This window comes from Passer domesticus, chromosome Z, assembly GCF_036417665.1.
Source record: "Passer domesticus isolate bPasDom1 chromosome Z, bPasDom1.hap1, whole genome shotgun sequence".
Lineage (NCBI taxonomy): Eukaryota > Metazoa > Chordata > Aves > Passeriformes > Passeridae > Passer > Passer domesticus.
In genome coordinates this window covers 8,850,706-8,864,476 of record NC_087512.1, presented here as the reverse complement: position 1 = coordinate 8,864,476, position 13,771 = coordinate 8,850,706, and the positions used below count along the sequence as shown (strand labels likewise).

General features: G+C 54.1%; 1 protein-coding gene across 9 annotated transcripts in view; it reads right to left on the bottom strand.

Annotated features, from left to right (window-relative positions):
- The window catches only part of CNTFR (ciliary neurotrophic factor receptor), a 200,349-nt gene extending 187,098 nt beyond the window's left edge, over positions 1–13,251 (bottom strand). Inside the window, exons 1-2 of one of the 9 annotated variants that reach the window (XM_064403726.1) lie at positions 13,154–13,251; positions 10,588–10,760 (exon numbers count right to left, since the gene is read on the bottom strand). The gene's annotated coding sequence lies outside the window, so the exon portion shown is untranslated. Of the gene's footprint in view, positions 1–9,927; positions 10,060–10,587; positions 10,761–12,853; positions 13,122–13,153 lie in introns of those variants that run through there. The other 8 variants (XM_064403725.1, XM_064403727.1, XM_064403733.1 and 5 more) reach the window with 8 other exon arrangements.
- Between the last annotated feature and the right edge of the window lie 520 nt (positions 13,252–13,771).

The window sequence follows — 13,771 nt, the reverse complement described above, 5'->3', positions numbered from 1 at the left end:
AAATCTCACAAAGAATTGCAGGATCTCTGTAAACATACCAGAGGAAAAAAGAAAGCGAATCTTTGAGCCTCTTGACCTTGACAATGTCCTTATAATTACAAGACTATTTATTTTCAGTTAAACCCCAACTATTGAACAGACAGTGTCGAGTTGGTTTTTTCCTGAGCAGGTGATTATCCTGCCTGACTAATCTAATGAAAATTATCAGGAGGCTACTGACCTCCTGCTACACACACTAAATAATGCACAAAGCTTCAGGATCAGACAGGCAAATCATAACCCTGCCTTATCTTAATCACTTTCTATACAGCTCCAGGCCTGTTCCACTCCTGGTTGGCTGTGTTAGCCAAATGCTATCTCAGTGGAAACCACAGCAGAGCCAGCCCTGAGAACTGCACAGCAAAAAGTTACCTCCTTAAGATTTATTTTTGTAAAAGCCAAGAGCTGCAGAGGCAGATATATTTAGTCTTTAAGCTGCTGTCTGACTCCTGAGCTTATAGCATGAGGCGGTGGTCCCCTGGTACCTGGCTTTGGGAAAAGCAGTATTTTCCTGCTTCTTTGAGGCAGGGTACAAGGAAGGTAAGGTCTGGGAAAAAAAAAAAAAAAAAAAAAAAAAAAGGTGCACAAAGGGGCTCATTGTTCCAGATAGGTAAAGTAACCTTTCCAGTCCATCCTCTTGGAACCTTGTGTCAGTCTACCCCTGCAAACAGGACTGCCCACAGCTTCTAAAAATGGCACAACACGGCATGAGGACCAGGGCAAAGCAAGAGGAGCCAACAATGGGGATGCTCTGTCCCCAGCTCAGCGCCTGAGGATCTGCAGCAAACCTGTCCCACTCTCTGCAGCATCACTCTCCTTCAGAGAGACAAGTGCAGCAGCTGGAAGAGATAAAAGACTACAAATATCAATTAGTGAGCATAGAACTAAAGAAGGAGACATTAAAAAAGAAGTTATCACACACTCCCCACACAGACTCAGTTTAAACAGCACCCACAGCTAGACAAATAAAATGCAATGGGGTGACTTCAAGCCTAAAATAAGTTTCCACTTGGGAATCTACAGAGAACGGTGGAAAAACACTGCTAAAGGACAAACTGACTAATTTTTACACACCCTGCTTCCCTACATAGAACCACAGCTAAAACACCAGAGAGAGGAGAGGAGAGGAGAGGAGAGGAGAGGAGAGGAGAGGAGAGGAGAGGAGAGGAGAGGAGAGGAGAGGAGAGGAGAGGAGAGGAGAGGAGAGGAGAGGAGAGGAGAGGAGAGGAGAGGAGAGGAGAGGAGAGGAGAGGAGAGGAGAGGAGAGGAGAGGAGAGGAGAGGAGAGGAGAGGAGAGGAGAGGAGAGGAGAGGAGAGGAGAGGAGAGACCCCTCTTACCCACCCAGCCTGACCCTGCTGCCTCATCCTCAGCACCCATCCTAGGTGGTTCTTCAGACCTCCTGCTACAGGAGCTCCCAGATCCCCTCCCATCACTGCTGCAGCCAGGAGCTTCACCTTGCAGCCTGCTCCTGCCCTGCAAGGCTCTCCCCATCCACGAAACACCTGGCTAATCCTCCCACCCCAGGAGTCCTGAGACACTGGGTAGGTGCTAAGCACCATGTGGGTGGACAGGATTCCTCATATTTTAAATGGCCCTTTCTTCCCATCTTATGACCTTTCAGAAGAAGAGGGGCAGTTTCTTCTGAAGTGAGCTGAAAAAAAAGCCCAGGGTGGTTTTAGGTATGACAGAAGAGGGAGCGAGAGAAAGCATAGAAAGACAGGCAGGAAATAGCACAAGCTTCAGCTTTGGGAAAATACCAGCTAACACATGCAAGGAAAATGATCCATAGCAGAGATATTCAAAGGGAAGCAAAAATCTGGGAAAAATTAATGTCCAGAGCAACAATTGTTGGGGGGACAGCGATCAGGCAGGGCTTTCAAACTGAGCAGTACTGAGACAGAGGCTCTACCCAGGGCAGATCCCAAACGTGCAGATGGAAGGGCTCAGCACTACTGCTCTGTGGGCACAGCCATGCCCAAAGGTGTCTCCAGAGAGATGATCCCCAGTCCCATGGAGCCTGGTCACGCCATCTGGACATGGGAAGTCTAGAAGGGTTAACCTTCCAGGACACAGCAAAAGGAAAGCTTTTTGTTTCAGTTTTAGAGAGCTGCCTGTTGCTGAGGCATCTGAGCTACTTCTGGAAAGGAGTTAGAACAATAAATAAATCCCTCCATCTCCCAGCCTGGTGACAAGAGCAACCTCTGGCTTTTCTGGTCACTGAAGCCAACGCTGTAAGTGGTTGTGTCACAGAGCCCTGCTCCATCCACACAGCCTGACTCTGCCCCAAAAAGCCAAGGGGCAGGTCAGTTTGTGTCTCTGCTGTCTAGCAGCTGCTTGGTATCCCTCACAGGCACAGCTGGGGTTGCCAGAGTGCCACTGGCTGGGTTAAACTGGTAGCAGCCCACTGAGTTATGGGGGACCCTCTTGAACTGCCATCCTTGCTGAAAGATGCTGCTCAGGGACAGCTGAGACAGGCACTGCGCAGGGTCTGGTGAATGTAATGTGGAAGGTGAGAGGCTGGCAAAATCCAGAGAGCTACAGCTGTCTCAGGACTGACTTTGTCACTGTGCCTGCTCAGGGAGGAGCCTTGCACAAGAGGAAGGGATGGAGTTGAAACCACATTACACAGAGCCCTCAAAAATGCTCCCAGGACTAAAGCTGGAGCTGCTGGTGCTGGGACCAAGGGATGGCTGGCTCCAGCTCCAGCACCTGCAGCCACCCCTGGCTCCCTATTCCAGAGCAGGGTAAGCACCATCCTCTTCTCATTCCAGGAAACAGGACTGAGCCTTCCTGCTCACACCGTGGCAGGAGGCTGTGACTGCCTGGGAGGGACTGCGACACACCAGAGCTTGCAAATTCATGTTCTGGGGAGGTTTCTCCACTCCCCAAGCTGACTTCCAGCTGGAGACACGTCTGTGCTTGTCCCCAGGGCAGAGAGCAGCAAGAGGCATCCTCTGGTGCCGCTCCCCACCAGCAGAGCACAGCAAGGTGTTGGAGTGACAGCCTCCAGGGACACGGGAGCAATTTCCTCACCGCACACACAAGGACAGCCTCGCCTTCCCTGCTGAAACCCAGTGGGCTGATTAGTGCCACTCATCCAGCTGTCTCAAGGCAGACACCCAGCCTGCTGGGACCCTGCTGAGAGCCCATGGCACACGTGCCTGCCTCTGAGAGCTAGGTCAGATGCAGGCTTAGGGAGGAGGAAGGGTTTGCCTGCAAGCCTCTACCACTGCCCTCTCCACCCCAACACATCTTTTTCAGTGCAAGCCTGTTTCTGCTGCTGTTTCTGAACAGCTGCTGCTAACTGAGCCGACAATGGCCTGATCAACAGGGAGAAGAAGGAAGCTAAAATCTGTTTCTTTGCTCCTGTCCACCAGCAAAACTGTTGCTCCAGCCCCCACGCGTGAATGCCAGTGATGGGAGGCAGGAGGAACCCAGCTGGACTCCTCCAAGGCAGGGATGGAGCAGAGCGAGCTGTTGCTGGGCCAGCATTTAGGAGAAAAGAATCTTAAGCTTGACAACTCAGCAAATCTGATTTGAAACCGGCAAGAGAGAAAAAAAAGTAAAGCCTTTAAATGTCATCTTAGGTTTGACTGCCAGAAGCACTACAGACAGACAGACAGATAGACAGATAAGCACAGTGCTGCACAAAGAGCCGGATGCCCTACTTTGATCTACTCAAGTGTTTACTAATGTGTCCCACAGCTGGCAGGAGCTGTTAGCAACTCAAGAAATCTGGTTTTCTGCCACTAGCTCTGCTCTGGGACCTCAAGGAAATCCCAAAGCCACTCCAGGTTTCAGCTTCCCCTCTTTGAAGGCAATGATGCTTGCCTCCAGCCCCTAGTGGTGGCAAGGTTAAAGGCTGACCCTGGTAATGTACCACAGCAAACAGCCTTGGGGAACCTTCCAAGCCTAATCACAGACATGCAGTGAATTAAACCTCTAGTTTGGGTCCAACACCCTAAGACAGGCCAGATCAGTTCCTTGGGAGAGGCAAAGTCAAAGTCAACACAAATTCTTTGCCACTGGCTCTTTTGTAAGTCATGCCATCATCTCCTTCCTTCCTCTGGCAGGAACTGGGGAGATACCAGGTCCATTTGTGCAGAAATGGCTCTCCCCTGTGCATCAGGCAGCCCTGCTTGGGAAAAACACCACCACTTCTGACCTGACCAGAGGTACAGATTTACCAAAACTAGGAAGCACAAATTCTGCATGCCCCTGAAGTCGAGGACCCACCAGGGCTGTTGGGGAAATTCCTCTTCATCCTCACTTTGCAGTTGAACAAGGTACAGTGAAGCTGGAACTGCTGATCCAGATCAAAGAGGGCTGGGGGAGAGCAGATGTGTCTGTACAGCAAAAAGCAGTTTGCAGAGTAGGGATGATGGATGATCCCCATTCCAGTCCTCCTCCCCCATCTAAACAAGCCCCAAAAACATGGTGTGCCTCAGCATTGCTGGAAGACGGCAACACACACAAAACTGGAGCCCAAATGTGCCAGTGGGAATGACTGATGGTAGCTTGTTGGACTTCTGGAGGATGGACACCTTCACTGAGAGTCATCAGGTGCATGCCTGGAATGACCTCAGCACTCAGGTTTCACTGAGCTCGAACTGCACCTTCTGGCAAAACAGCTCCAACTGCAGATACAAGGGAGGAGTCTCCAAAATGGTCAGGAAGTTGGGACATTACAGAAATGCCCCATCAAAAGGGCAAGGGGTTTCTGCCAGGTGGCACAGCACATCTGAGGCACGGCCAAAAACACTGTCCAAAAATACTGACATCTGTCCCTCCTGCAGAGATGTCAGCATTAGCTGGTGCCCTGAGCCCTGTCATAGCACTTACTTTCACGCACAAAATAGAAACTAGACTCGCCAGCATACCCAATGGGCCTGTCAAAGTAATCACGTTAGGAGAACTGGAAACACACCAGCAGCAAGAGCCGGCCCCTGCTCCAGAGCCCTTGCAGAAATCACGCGTCCAGGAGACGGAAAAGCCTCTGTCGTTCCCGTAACCAGGTCAATAAAAGCACAGACAACTCCATCCAGAGAGAGACTTTTTTTTTTTAACGAATCACAAGAAGGAGCAGCTTCAGCTCCCCCAGCTGCAAATAGGTGGGCAGGCACGAAGAGGCAGCGTGGAGACGTGTCTGTGCAACACGTGTGGGCAGCCGGCCGCCCCGCACATGGCCGGGGAGTGGGGCAGGAGGAAACGCTCTGAACCCAGCCGGGAGAAACAGCGGCGGCAGCTCGGGGTGGCTGCTCCCACCCCCGCCAGCTGGGCCCCCAAATCCAGCAGCCTCCCACCCATATGTGTGTCTGGCGTGCTGCGGGGAGAGTTCAGGCTAGACAAGGATTTCAAAGCGGAGCGGTCCCAGGCAGCTTTGAATGGCCTTGGGTTCATGGAGGGACAGTGACCACCCCCCCGCCGGGGGAGTAAAAATGCCCAAAATGAACTTCAACCTGGTTCCTCAAGAACAACGCAGTGCTGTCCCCAATCCCACAGTTATCTGTGGGTGCACTTTACTGTAACACTGTTATTTCTAGAGCTCTTGTTAAGCGAGAAGCCCAGAGGACTGGACAGAGCTTTTTTTTTGATGGAATTTCAGAGCACAGCAGCCTTTTGTTGTCTTTCCTTCCTTTTAACATATTTATTTTTCAAGCCCTCAGTTCAGTGGCACAGAGGAGGGTAAATCACACATTGAGGTGAAGTCTAGCACAGGCTGCCTCCCCTTTGCATCTGAGAACCACACTCTAACCACAAGAAAGGATGTGTCCTCATTATCACCAGCATTTTTAGGCCTTAGATAAAACGACTGTGGTGCAGAGTGTACCTAGAGCAAAAGCAGATATAAGGTTGTTTTATTACACACGATAATCTTTGAATTCACAACCAAATCTCGTGCCTGGCACCAAAGTACCCAACCCAGGCTGCCTCCCCAGGCAGGAGGGCAGCAGTGCAGATCCCTCCTTCTGTGCTGATCAGCACAGGGAGCAGCTCCCCACGCATCACCTATAACACAGCACCCTAAAAACCGGCTTGGCCCCAGCAGCAATGGGACACCAGGGCAGTAGCACAGGGAGAGGTGCCTGGGTCCCCAAGTTACTACACCCAGTCCCCAAGTTATTTGCACATGTGCTCCAGAGTCTGGGAATGCCACCAGAGACCAGGAGCAGTAGGAAAATACCAGGCTGCAACTTTGTGAACAAAATGAATTCACTGGCTTAACACCCACATAATTAAAAGCAGGCGCATCCCTCGGTGACTGTTAGCACGGGAGTGCGCCTGGTTGTGTGCTTGCATTTGGGGGGCTGCAGTACCACCTACACAAGCAAAGACACTCCCTTTGCAGAGCCAGGCTCCTCACAGCACTGACCACACACACAGGGAGCATCCTTGCCCCAGGATGCATTTCATTTCCCATTGAAACAGGAATAACAGCAGCTCCCTCCTGCCAAGGAGGTCTGAGCTACCCACTGCTCTCTCCTGGCAATTCAGAGAGCTCTGAGAGCCACGGGGACCTCAGCCCGGAGGAGACAGGAGAGCTCACTGCTGCCGAGCATGGCAATGGGCCCTGCTCTCCACACTCATCCACCAGCCACCTCCCTGGCTTCAGGTGGCTCCTGCTGGCTCCTGGCACCACTGCTGGGAATGGGCAACTCCCACTCTCCTCTCCTCACAGAGCTGGCTGAACAATGGTTTTGATAGATGAACACCAGGCAGCGAGAGCAGCCCCAGAGGGAGCAACCCCCCGCCCCACTCTCAAAAGGGAAACCACCACCCACCACCCAGGTGTGGTCCAGGCTGCAACCTCCTTCCAACACCAGGGAAAAGCCTTCCCAGGAGCCTTTCCCTCTTACCCAGCACTTCTTGTACTGCTTCCCGCACCAGTTCCCCCTCACAGGGTGTGTTGCATAGTATTTAAATACAACCAGGTCTGGGCAAGCCAGATATCAGTTGATCCCATGTCCCCTCCGTCAGGCAATGCTAAGAACGGGGTCACGATTCCTCCACCAGCTGTTAGTACAGCATCACTTAATGCAAATCCTCACAGCCCTCCTCCTCCAGCCTCCCCCAGGCAGAGAGCAGCAGAAAACGATCCCCCTCAGGGAAAAGAGAGGAGATTTCCCACATAGTGGGCACCTGTATTAATTCTTCCGACTGCTGCAGGCTTTCCTTTCATTCTGTGACTTTATGAACATCACTCTGTGTTGGCAGCAGCCCCGGAGGGTATCACAAGTCACCTGAAAGGAAAAGAGCCTCTTCAAGCATCTGGGGCTGCCTCTGAGCCTCTGAGCACGACCACGCTGACCAGACAGCTCACAGCCCCGGCGCTGGATCAGCCATGCCTCAAGGGGGCTTTGATAACATCTTTAGGGTGTCACGGCTAATTAGAGCCCTGACTACACCCTCTAATTAGGTAACACTTTCAGACAAATCACCCTGTCCTCTTCAAACCACTTCACACCTCCAGACGCATCCCTAATTGACTTGAAAGTTGACTCGGCACTTCTCCCCGGACCTCCTTCCAACCCACAAGGCATTTCAAAATAAATAAGCCCCTGCTCCTCGGTCCTGCCTCAGAACCCAGCTGGGGAATTGCCCTCACATCCGCGCAGGCACGCACCTGCACGACCCGGCTCAAAACCTCCGTCACAGGCACAAAGCACGCGTTCTGAGGCAGCGCCAGCCCCGTCCTCCTCTGATCTCTCCTTTCTACCCATCCCAGCGCGACCTCCAACAACAGCCAGCAAAGCTTTCCCTCGGAGTACAGGAGTGTTCGCGATGCACCGGTGTCCTACTGAAAACACTGCCCGGGGGCTCGCGAGAGAAGCACGGCGCCAGCAAAGGAGCCTGGTATCTGGCAACGGGAGGCCTTAGAAAAAACCCTAACCATCGAGAAATTAATATGCCAGAATGATACCAAGTGCCAGCGTTTCAATCCAGAAGCTTGACTTCTGCTTTCATTACCTAATGAACAAGCTGAAGTGATCCAAATGTTTTCAGTTTCCCAACAGCACGAAATTTGAAGTAGATAGGCAAACCCCCCACCACCATCATAACTGCAAACATGCTGAACAAAAACTATCAAAATTCATAGAAGATAAATATTGAGCCCTTAAAAGCCTGCTATGAGAACAATGTCTCTTTATTTGCTTTCTGTGAGGTTTGTTATAACAAGACAGAGAGACTCCAGTATACAGTGCTTTAATATATATATACATGCATTCACAGCTGGAATAATAGACTTTAAGGACTCAGGACAATATTACAGCTGGATGTATGCAGAAATGCATAAACATATCCTTCAAAAACAAATCCTTTGCACCCCACCCAGATATGTGGATGGACACATATATAACACACACACACACACACACACACACACACACACTCTCCATGTTTCAGATCGATCAGAACCATTCATTAAATCAGACTCTCTAAAGTTTCTGCTGCTTTGGGAAAACATGACCCTGAGGAGACATCATGCATGAATTTAACAACCAGCAGAAAATGAAACCGTAACACGCTGCATCTTGAAAGCCAGCCCTGAATCTAACTTAATCCCTGCTCTGGACAACGCCTCTGGAGAGGCATTAAAACCATGCTAAGGTGTTTTCCTGGATTTCCCAAATTCCCCGGAGATTCCCTGGCACTCCGGCTGCATCCACCTCCTTCTTTCGGGGATGTTTCCGGCTGACCGCATCCATCCCTGCTCCTGCTGCTTCCACGGCCAGTGAGGGACAGACCCAGCGGAGCAGCCTGCGGAGAGCTGCGTCCTGCCCCGGCAGCGGGACGAGTTACCGGGACAGCTCGCGGGGCTCAACACCCGTCATCCTACAAAACGCGCGGGGGAGTGATGTACGGGGCTCGGAGGGTCAAGAGCAGCCTCGCATCCTCCTTTCCCATCCCCAACAAAGGAATTCCAGCAGATCTCGTGCCCCCTAGTGTCATCCTGGCGAACGGGCCGACACCGGGCACCGCCAAGCAGCGAGTACCACCTGGCCCGGCCTTATTCCCCTTGCTTATCCCGCCCTGAAGAAGCCACCGTGTCCCGCTGGCACCCAGAGCACGGCGAAACGCCATTGCCAGCAGTTCGTGCAAGGGACAGCGTGAGCTCCTTGTCCCTCCCCAGCACCCCGGGGCAGCCACAGCCCTCCAGGCATCCCCACGCCCAGACTCCGCTCTGCTCTGCTCTGCTCCGGAGCAGCCCCGGCAAGATCGGCCCCTGCAGCAGATAGCCCCAAACGGTGTCCCTGGAGGAGGGCCAAGAGGAGGAGGCAGAGAGCATCTGCAGTGGACACTGTCCAGAATACAACTCCTCCTAAAAATAGATGGATCCTGGAAGGGCATGGCCCTTCCAGGGAATGGGAATGCTCAGTCCGAGGAGCTCAGGGTTTGGCATGATAAAACTTCAAAGTGCACGAATGCAAGGCACTTTGTTACCCTGTTTCCTTCCCCACGAGAGCACCTGTGGCATCAGGCTCTGGCTACGAGCACGAGAAGCAAGGAACAAAATCAACAGAGAACCCAGCATCCCCATGTGCCAGCCTGCTCTGACCAAAGATCCAGCATCTCCTCGGAAAATGCCCATGCCAGCTGCAACACTAACGAGTGCAACCACACCCCACACACAGCACCTAAAGGAGAGCTGTGTGCTGGAAAGGTGCACAGGAAATGTGCACGCACGTGCCTCAGTTTCCCCATCTGCCCAGCTTACCCTCTCTTATTTTCCTCATCCCTCCTCTTCAGCTATTAGTTCTTGTGGGAAGAGGCACCCCAGGAATGCACCTAGACCACCGGCCCCTTCCAGCATCTGCTACCAGCATGCAACCAAACCTCAGCAACCCATCACCAAAATTTGGAGGAATTCTCCCCAGGGCACTGACCTGAGTATGCTGCTTTCTTCTGCAACACCGAGCAGGGACTATAGCTTAGAATAATGGGGAAGTAACTCAGTTCAGTGCTGACAAAGCATCACAAGCCCCAGCGGGGTGGGAGGGGAGGAGGTGTCCTTCCCTCACACTGCCATGCCTGGTATACATCATGTTTAGGGCCAGGCATACGTCACCGACACAAAATGGACAAATTGGAGGGATTTCAGAAAAATGAGCGACAAAAATTATCAGGAGGCAGAAGGGATTGATTTACAAGGGGAGATTCTAAAAGCTGCGATCAGCCTAGCTGGGCTGAGCAAGTACTGACTGCAAGAAGCAGTTGGATGCTAATCTGCAAATGGGATGAAAACAATATGGGAAAGAGCAATTTAGCATCTTCATCAGTACTGGGATGAAATGAGGGGGAACTCAGCGCTGAGTAGGCAGGGAAAAAAACCCAAACCAACCCGAAAACTCCTTGCCTAGTTATGCACGGCTGTCTCCATCAAAGCACTCCAAGTCCCCAAAACTCACTCTGCCTCGGGCAAGGACCCCCGGCAGTAAGTGAGACTGTGCACGCACACACACATACACACATAGAGACATGCACGCACACAGAAACACACACACACACACACACACACAGAGAGCCCTTTCCCACCCCTGACTCACACTCAGGAAAGCAGAAGGGCTGCCACGATAGCCGGAGAGGATGGAGGCTTCACGCTTGCAGGGGAGCAGCGGAGAGCGAAGGCTAGAGCTGGCCGTGGCGGTGGGAAGGTCCCCGCAGAAGGACGCTTCTGCACTCCCGGGTCTTCACAGGGGAAAGGTGCTGAGATGGCTTCCTGCAAAGTGGCAGGAGTGAGCTCAGCTGCGAGCACTCAGATATTTACACACAAACAGCACATTACTCAGCAACTCTCATTTGTCAGGCATAATGGCAGCGGCAGCAATAATAAACGACAGAGCTGAGAGACAGGCTCCCCAGGCGCACACCCAGCCCCAGACTGAGCTGGAGCAGGACGCATGTCTCCAGCTCGCAGGGAATTAAATGAGAGTGGCCAGGAGCTGGGGCTTGCACCCACAAAACTCCTGCTGCCGGCTTCAGAGAGTCAGTCACGTCTCCAAAAGCTAAGCCTTGGCTGCACAGTTATTTGAGTGTGTGTGTGCATCACAAGCTTTGTGGCTCTGAGAGGTATCAGGGCTTCTCCCAAGTCCAGAAGCTGCTGAACACCTTTCAGGGGGAAGGGGATGCGGAGTCCTGGCACAATGGGGTCCTCTTGGGGTAAATCAGACCAAAGATAATGTACGGTCATTAGATCATGGCTTGGCTTGCTCTGACAAGAGGCTCTGATAAACTTATCTTGAGGAGCTGTCACAAGGAAGACTGCCAGGCAAGAGGCTCTCATTTCTAAAGCTCAGCCTGTCTTGGGAAAGTCCTCCTGGTGCAGTGAGCCCCAGAGAGTGCTGGTCCCAGGACTGGTCTCAGCGTGCTGCCTGGCCAGGCACGAGCATCCCTTGCACATCTCCAGACATCACAGCAAAGCTCTAACTCCTCACGGAGGGGCAAGGCAGGGATCTGGGAGCAAGAACGGCTGCTCCCACATATTTGCACATTTTGCAGAAAGCAGCCAGTGTCAGTGCCTCGCTGCCTGAACACACAGCCAGTGGGACTGGCAGCAGCATGTGCAGGTCCTGTCCCTCACACAAGTACACAACGTGGTGTGCTGAGAGTGGGCACAGTCAGTGAAATTCACTAAATCTGAGGAGACGTCAGCAAGCTCCCGAGCAAAAAGCAACCCGAGGAAAGGACCTCCTCACCCATCCCACAAGTTAAAACACAAAGAGATGGGGGAAAGAAATTGAACAGCTTTCCAGGCAATCCCCTTCCTGTAACCTGTGCTCTGAACAGACCCTGCCCATGTGTCCGTAAGCTTGGGGTGGGGAACGTAAGAGAGTAAAGAAGTGCCGATCGTTATACCAAAAAAAGTTTAGTGGTTAAAGAAACAACTGCCAGAGGAGCCAGGGAAGCTGGAACATGCAGACCTGGTTCTGTCCTCAGTGAAGACACCACAAATTGGCTCACGAGCTGACTGGAGTCACAACTCGTTTTCAGGATTGCAGTGGGGGAAGTCACCGAGATGTGGAAATGTCAGGGAGTTTTGAGCAGCACAGGGATCGGTGTGTATTATGCAATTCTGGAAAGCAGCCGTTGTACTCACGCTCGGGATGAACTGTCTGCCTAGCCCAGGGAGAGCAGCTCCCCAGAAGCACCATGCAGACACTTTTCTTATAAAATCACACTTCAGAAAAAAAAAAATAAAAAAGAAAAAATAAAATCTGCACTGCCACAGCAGAGAAGAAGGCAGGTTGCGCCTTTGGAGAGACGGAGAAGAAGCCTGCTCTCCCGCCCAGGAAATCCACGGGCTCCGGTTTACAAAGAGCCGCCCCGCAGTCCCAGCCGCTCCAGCCCCGTGCACTGCCGCAGGGAGAACTCATCCCTCCCAGCCCTCAACCTGGTGCCGGCCGCGATGCCCTCCCGGCCGGGCAGGGACGGGGGTCCCGCTGTCCCGGAGGGTGCGGGGACGCGCCGTTCCCCTTGCCCCCCGTCTCTCCCGCCGGGAACACGCGCACGGCGGGGCAGGAAAGCAAGCTGCCCAAATTGGATCCTCTCGGGGGGGTGGACGCGCGGCCCACGTCGGGGCGCGGACACACGCGGGCGCTGGAAAGGTGCGCGGCTGCGGGGCGGGAGGGAACACAGGACCGGGAGCGAATGCGGGCGAAGAAAGCGTTCCCCCCCGCCTTCCTTTCCGCCTCCCTCGGCGGCGGGCCCCGCGGCTCGCCTCCGCTGACCCCCGTGCCCGCACGCCGCCTCCCCCGTCCCGCGGGTGGGGGTACATCCCGTGCCGCCCTCCGGCCCCGGCCGCCCGGTACTCACGGCGCCTTGCTTGCCGCCGCTCCCGGCGCTACCCCATGCAACCACCGGCTGCTTCTGCACCGGCTCGGGGGCTATAAGCTCTTTTAAACTCCAGCACATAACCCATGTGACCGCAGAAGCCACTGGTAAGGAGCGCCGGGGAGCCAGCGATGAGCTCAGCCCGCACCCCCCGGCACAGCGCCGGGGACGCGCTCCCGGCCCCGCCGCGCCGCGCGCACCCGCCCGCACACGCACACGCACACGCACACACACACACAGGCTCACAAACACAAACACACGCGCGCACACCCGCACACGCACCCCCACAGCCACACGCCGGTCCACGCCCCTGCGGACACGCCGCCGCCGCCGCCTGCTCCCTCCCCACGGATGCTGAGCCGGAGGGAGGCACCGCGCACACGCGCGCCCCGCCGACCCCCGTGCGGTTGCACACTCGTGGGAGCACCGCGGGGACACGCACACACCCGCACACACACATCAGCAGCAGCAGTCCCTGCAAGCCCCCCCACCCTCCCCAGAGTGGGAGCAGCAGGGTCGTGGTCACCTCACGCGTGCCCTGCACACACACACACGGACACACACACGGACACAGTCGTGCACAATGCACGCTCCACAGGCACCGTCCCTTCCCTCCACCACAGATGCAGACCCAGGAGAAGGAGCCGCGCTTCCATCTCCGTGCACATCCCTGCACAAGCCCCACTCGTGAGCGCCGTGCTCCCTCACACCAACGCCCTCCTGGAGTGCCCGGTTTGGTAAGGTTGGGGTGCCCACGGGAAGATGCACGCTGTCGTGAAAGCCTCTCGCCCCTCTCACACACACTGCACAGCCAAACACCCACCACTCGTGTGGGCTGTGCTCCCTCTCGCACAGCCACTGCAGCCACACCTGCACCCACCTTCCCCACTTCAATAAAAC